This window comes from Neopsephotus bourkii, unplaced genomic scaffold (genome assembly GCF_033783945.1).
Source record: "Neopsephotus bourkii isolate Nb327-2 ecotype Australia unplaced genomic scaffold, CSIRO-AGI_Nbou_v1 NB_1539, whole genome shotgun sequence".
Taxonomy (NCBI): Eukaryota; Metazoa; Chordata; class Aves; order Psittaciformes; family Psittacidae; genus Neopsephotus; species Neopsephotus bourkii.
Genome location: NW_026902015.1, coordinates 472,595 through 479,796, shown reverse-complemented (window position 1 = coordinate 479,796; position 7,202 = coordinate 472,595).

Sequence of the window (7,202 nt, the reverse complement as noted above, 5' to 3'; positions counted from 1 at the left end):
CTGGACACAGCCCGGAGGGGCTGGCAGCAAAGCCTGGGGAGCAGCCAGGTGTGGGGCCCGAGATCCCCGAGCTCACCCTTTGTGCTGGCTGGCGTGGAGACAGCGCAGTGCTGCAGCATGGCTGTTCACTGGATGAAGGCTCCACTGAGTCTTCCTCACGGCTGCAATGCAGGAAACCTTTATAGAAAATAAAATAGGAAGGGAAAGGAAAAGGAGAGGAGAGGGGAAAGCAAAGGAAAAGGAAAGCAGAAAGGGGAAAGGGAAGGGAAAAGAAGGATAAATGAAAAGGAAAGGGAAGGATAAAGGGGAGGAAAAGGAAGGGAAGGATAAAGGGAAGGGAAAGGAAGGGTAGGATAAAAGGAAGGGAAAAGAAGGATAAAGGGAAGAGAAACATAAAGGAAAGGGAAGAGAAGGAGTAAGATGGGAAAAGAAAAAGAAACAAAAAAAGGAAAAGAAAGAAGAAGAGAAAGGCAGCAGTCTGGAAGGCATGGGCAGGTGGCATGTGGCAAGGCGGGGGTTAAGCACAGAGGGATGGGGGCTGGCCGGTGGGAGGCAGAAACAGACACAGATGCTGGGGTGGCTCCTCCTTTGTGCTCCCCTGTCAGAGGTGGGCACCGGGGACCTCACAAGGAACAAATCCTTTCTTTATTTATTCACTCACCTCTGGACTCCTCCAGCCATTTAAAAGGAACCAGAGTCAGGAGCACAACCAGGGTCAGGAGCACAAGTAGCATCTTCTTCCCACAGGACTCAAACAGAATACAGCGACCCCACTTCCAGCTTTCTGAACACATCCCCTCCCCATAACCCAAGCACAATGCCAGTTACTGCCAGTCCTACCTGCCAGGCAGCCGATGGAGCCCACAGCTGGGCTCACAGCGTGGCTGCCCCAGGTAAGGTCAGGCCAGTGGGTTTTGCTCTGTACCAGAGCAGGGGAAGAAGCTGCTGGGTCCCCACGGCCCCAGAGCTGCAGCTTTTGCTCCCCCTTCCTCTGTGAGCGGCAAGGCAGAGTCAGGGGAAGTGAGAGGCACCCCAGGAGGTGCCTAAACCAGCTTGGGTGCTGTTGCTGGGTTAGGCTGTATGGTCAGCCTGCGGATGGGCTGTACAGATGCTTCTTGATTAATGCAGGGATAACCACCGGCTCAAGGGGCCCCGAATGGTGCAAGCAAAGAGCCCAGGATTCTCTCTTTGGAGAGCTGAACTGGCTGTGTGGCACCATCCAGGGTGCACTGACACCCAGGAGTTTAGGGAATGTTAAAGCATGGCTTCTGTCATATCTTTAAGAAGTGCTGGTGTTCGAGCATGTGTTTCTGTCTCCTCTGCCTTGTGCAGCCTGCAGGCACCATATGGGTGATCAGCAAGGAAGGGCCTGTCCCACCAGGGCTGGCGTGGCGTGGGGTAAGCATGGGCTGAGGACTGGGGCTCAGCCCCTTCCCCAGGCTGAAGCAAGCTGTCTGTCCCTTCATCATCTGAGGTAGGAACCTCTAGGTGCTGTAGTTCAAGAACTGGACTCTCCCCAAACCCATCCTCTCCTGCAACATCTGCTTGGGACTGGGCAGACGTGGTCTGTGCGTGCATGGCTGCTCTTGTCTGCTCTGCATCTGTCAGTGCTGGTACAGACTTTATGAACTTATTTATGGATTTATATAAGTTGTTTAATCATCTCTCACAGATCCTCTCGCGGATCGCCCACTGTCCTCCAACGCTGGAACAGACCAGATGAAAAAATGATGCAAGAAGGGCATTTATTAACCTCATCTTCATACATGGGAAACTGAGATTAACTGTTCTACCCAAGGGTACCCACACAGGCTGAGGTAGGAACTGAAACCAGACCTCCTACGTTCCCACCACATCCGGTAGCTCTATCCCAGCATGAACTTCCCTTTCCAGGGAATGTTCTCAGCTATACCAATATCTAGTCTGGTGTTAACTTCCATGAGGTTTTGTGTCTCTACGTTTCGAAGACCTATTGTTCTTGTTTCCTTTCTGTGAAATCCTCAGCTGGGTTGCTGCATGGGTTCCTTTCTAGCCTCGAGTAGATGGAAATTCAACACACTGTGTGTAAGACTACCTGGAAATCTGGGCTTTGAAAGGATGTCTCATTTTGAAACAACAAAAGATCCCTTCACTTTATGTTCCATTGTGAGTGTGAGCCCAGCACTAGAATGCTGGTGTTGAGTGAAGCTTAGTTTTTGCTACCTTTTCCCTTGAAGTGCTAGCAGCTAATGTGCTGGTACCAAACACCGCTGGGAGAGCCAGCTGCATTGCAGAGGGCCACAGCTACCCCGGCTGTGCAGCAACAGCTGCAGTTACCTCTGCTGCCATAGCTCTGTCAGAAGATTTGGCATTAGCCACTTGTAATTATGACTTATGTTGTCGTAAACCTGTGAAGCACACCTTGACACACCTTGATAGTCTTCAGCTCGACAAATAACCCTTCCTTACCTGCTCTGAAGACACAGCAGGTCTGCTAGATGTTCCCTTGTCATGGTCCACTGGGACGAGCTGGCATCTTTACTGATCAGATGTGCACTGATACACGAGGAGGAAAGCCTTTGGAATGTGAAATGCAAGTTAGGACCGACTATCTCTGCTTTTCCCCCTTCTCTTCTGGCCAAGGAGAACAGAGCGTTCAGTGCACTATCATGTACATCACCCCATGCAAGGGGGGGAAAGAAAGCCAGTGAGAACAAGGGGTGCTGAGCAGCATCCCTCTACCTGGCTAGGGGCAACAGTGGGGCAGTCAGTGTTCTGCTAATGGGAAACTTGGCTACCTGTAATTAACCTTCATCGAAAGCGCATTAATTGCTCTGAAGGAAGGTGAAAAACTGTGAGAAGTGTTCATGCCCTGTGGAACTATGGGAATATTTCAGTCATACTGGAGTTGTATTTGAAGCACTGTTAAAATCTTGGGGTTTGGGGGGTTGTTTGGTTGTTGTTGGGGTCTTTTTTTCTGTTTCTTTTAAGTGACCGATTTTTAAGCATTTACTACACAATGCTGTTAAAGCCAGAACCTAGGAATCCAAATGGGCAGCTCCTTATGGAAGAGAGGATCCTCAACCAGGAGGAATTCAGCTGTAAAGTAACCATGGGATTTGGCATGTAGGATTTTTCAGTGTAAAACTGATCACCTCCTGCTCCCATGGTGTTGCTCCTCTCTGCCCAGTCCTGCACTGAAACCTGTAGCCTGGGGAAAAGGAAAACCTGACATCTAGAGCAAGGAGAAGAAGAGGAAGAGAAGTATTAGGAAAACATGCTAGACTGTGGAAGCAGGAGACAGCAGCTACTGCCCAAGCCATCCATTCTGTGGCCATCACCCGAGGTCATCCCAAAACATCCCAGCAGAGCACATGAAGCCATCAACCGGTTGAATGCTCCCTGATGAAGGCATTTTGTGTGTTTGTTGGGAGGTTTGGTACCACACAACATTTGTAAAGGTCAGTGTTGCCAGTGTAGCAGAATCACACATCAACAGTGATTTAGTAATCAGCATTCAGTGGCTCTTCTTTCCTGCCCTGCTGTGGGAGTTGGGTGTCTGATTTCAGAGCCCATATAAGATATGGAGCCACTGTGAATTATTAAAGCCTAGTGTCACGTAGGGTATGAACACCAGTTACCTTTAGCCATCCTTCAGGTTCTTTTTATCTCCATGAGTTTAAAAGGTTTCTACTGTGATACAGAGAGGGCCAGCTTACAGTCATTGAAGAAGTGCTGTAAATAACCTTGGGTCCACATACCAAACCAGTAAAAGCTTGGCTACTTACCATCATGCTGAGAACAGGAGTGAAAATGGAGCAATGAAAGAGAAGGTTCCAATCAGCCTGTGGTTCCTTCATCTGGAGATCTGCAAGACTGCTCTCTGCACAGCACTGATCTGTTGTTCTACCCCAATGAGTTTATATGTGGGGTTTTGTTTTTCATTCAAAGCTAATATAAAGACCTGTGCAAGCTCCTATGATACATGTGTGCAACTTAAGGAGTTACTTGTCAGTATTTTCCTTTGGGATAAATCTTGAAAGACAGAGATACAGAAGCATCTTGGAGGGTTATCACTCGTGCCTGTGCTGCTTTGCTCCCGATGCTCTATTTCATGTGTTAGGGACTGGGTTGGCATGAGAAAATTCAGCCTGGAAAATCTGGCAGATCATAATGACTGTATTTGAGATGCTGTGCAGAGAATATGTGCCCTGTTCCCAGTGAGGTGCTGGGAGGAGGATAAGGGTGGAATCACAGATGGGGATGGTGGAACAGTCAACCAGTCTGGGTCTTGGTGACCAGTTCTCTACTCTTGATGCCCAAAGCATCAGACACCTCTGTAATCGAAGAGCCCCACCAAAGCAAAAGAAGAAATTGAAAAATATCACAGGTTGGAAAGGAGGAAAATAACTGCTTTTTAAGCTTAAAAACTGTTTTACGCAGGAAGCACCGCTAGCCTTCTGCACTGCAGCCACTTAGAATCATAGAATAGTTAGGGCTGGAAAGGACCTTAAGATCATCAAGTTCCAACTTGTGCAAGAACTGGTCTAAAGAAAGGTTTGCAGATCTTGGTTAAGGAAGATCTTCGTTCATGTTTCGTCAGATAAATTTGGCTGTTAATCTGAACGTGAGAGATCTGCTGTTAGCTACCAGATGGAACCCAGTTGCTAGCACAAGGGGTAAGAACTCCTTCTGCGTAAGGTGGTCTCTCACTTCCTCATGGAACCCAACAGACCTGCTGAAGTGGCTCCTGGCCTTTTCGAGGCCACTGGTGTATTTGACAGAGGTTTTTAAATGGGTGTTTCATATTGTGTGTAAAGCAGCAGAAGGAAAGCGATAGAAAGTGTTCATCCCAGGTTGTTTTCCTTCTCTGCTCCAGAGAATTCACCTCAGATCTAGAGGACTGTAGCAGCTAAGCACAGCAGCCCGAGAGTAAACGGCAGCAATGGTGTAAGTACACCTTGCTGTTCATCCTGTGCTTGCCCAAAAAAGCATTCATCAGCTGGCTGGGTCACACTTCTGCTGTACCAGGCAGCACCACAGCCAAACACTTCGGTAAGTACAGCGAGACCACAGGCTTAATCTCATTACAGGTTTGAGGTAGAGCCATACAGGCCAAATGACCAAGTGGTATTGCCTTAATAAACCTCACCTCATGGCCACCATCTTTACACACACACACACACTCACCCTCGCTCAGAAGTTCTTTTGACCCAACATATAAACCAGTATGTCTGGCTGTTGTCATCTGGTGCACGTTTCCCATTACACACAGTCTGGGACTAGCCTGTGTAGCAACTCTGGTGAGCTTCTCGTGGCCACTTCTTCGAAGCATTTGGGAACACAGTACATTTAAGAGCAAGTGTTACCTTGCATTCTATAGTCTATGCCTAGGATTGAGGCTATACAAACCCACAGATGAACTGTCAGGTTTGGCTAAACTCATCATTTAAATATTCCCCTCAATACAATCCCAAGTCATTGTATCATACTGTAGACCAGCATAAAGTAACAGTAAGCTTTGTTACTTAGGTTGACTTACGTTGCAAAACTTCAGTATTTGATCAGTGCTGTCACTATGCATGTGATCTGTGATCTAGAACTAGAGAAAATAGAAAAATGACTATAGAAAGTATGGATCTATTTAACTAGCTGTGTTTAGAAACACAGTATGAGTTACACAGGCTATTTCAGTTCATGAACAGAATCAGGAGCTTGTAAAAATGGAGTTCCTGAATCCCTTCACGACAAAGCAGACACGGTTTCCATCGCTGAGCACAACACAAGGATGAAGTTACCAGAATACTGTTAACACAGAGATCTCTGACCAATAGGTCTGTTAAAAAATAGTAATACTACAAAAAAATACACAAATGAGGAAATAAATACAAATTATCTGCCCCAATTCAGGGCTGACAATAAAATTCCTCCCTGTGAGGGTGCTGAGGCGCTGGCACAGGCTGCCCAGAGAAGCTGTGGCTGCCCCATCCCTGGCAGTGTTCAAGGCCAGGTTGGACACAGGGGCTTGGAGCAACCTGCTCTAGTGGAAGGTGCCCCTGCCCATGGCAGGGGGTTGGAACTGGGTGAGCTTTAGGGTCCCTCCCAACCCAAACCTTACTATGATTATTCACCCATTACATACATGTGCTGGTATGTCCAATACAGCAAGAATTACTGCTGTCACCTGTTCTTCCAACAGACTGAATCACATCAGTCAGCATAAAAGCACAAAACACACCACACAATACCTCACTGTTGCCACTTGGAGCTTTACATGGGCTCGTGACAAACAGGACCGTCAGGTTGTTAGGTCTGACTGCTCAAAAAAACCAGTCTCCAAGGTACAGATTAAGATGCTTCTTTCCGGCTTGCAGGCAACATGTTTGTTGAACTGCTCCCCAGCTGCTTTGCTAACTTCCTGACCCATGGCAATTATTGGCCACAAATCCCATAACCTGGCAAGAAGCAGCCACCTCTTCTTTCTCCCTTCCCATTATTGTAACTCCCCGAGCCTGAATGCCTCTGCAACCAGCCCTGTGGCCATTTCCCATGCTTTTGCATCCGGTTGCCTATTTCTGCACACAACTCATTAATTTTGAAAGAACAAAAACAAAATTAAGAATACCAAGAGCTCTCCACATTGAGACTTTGGCATTTTGGTTTACAGAGAACAATTTTCTTAATGTCCCCTAATTGGTCTGGATCACCCATAAATCCCAGTAACATCATCAGAATTGGAATGTTAACTTCAGTGTTTCAGATTCTCTGCTTTCATTTTACTGAGAGTGAAAACTCTGCAATTTGTGAATAAAACAATGGATAAGAAGTATTGAGCAATAACCACCGAGAACTTGTTTTGTCACCCATTTCTCCTCATTTATTCTACCAAGCTCTTGAAATAGCCAGATGTGTGCGTTTCTTTTAATTACTTGATAATAGTTCCTGGCACTGACATTGAGAAGTAGTTAGCAAAATGACATTTCATACCCTAACCATCTTAAAATGCTGACAAACTTTTGGTGGCTCTCCCTGACAATCAGGATGATCTTTGCTGCAAGGGCTTTGTAGTCCTACTCCTTTTGCTGTGCCAATACTGACATTCAACCAGCCACATGGCACATTATTTCAGAGGGCAAAACCTGCCAGAAATCTAAACAAAGTCAATCGTGTTTCTCAAACCATCTCACCATGACCCCAGCGAGTGCCAAAGCTGGCACAAGAGG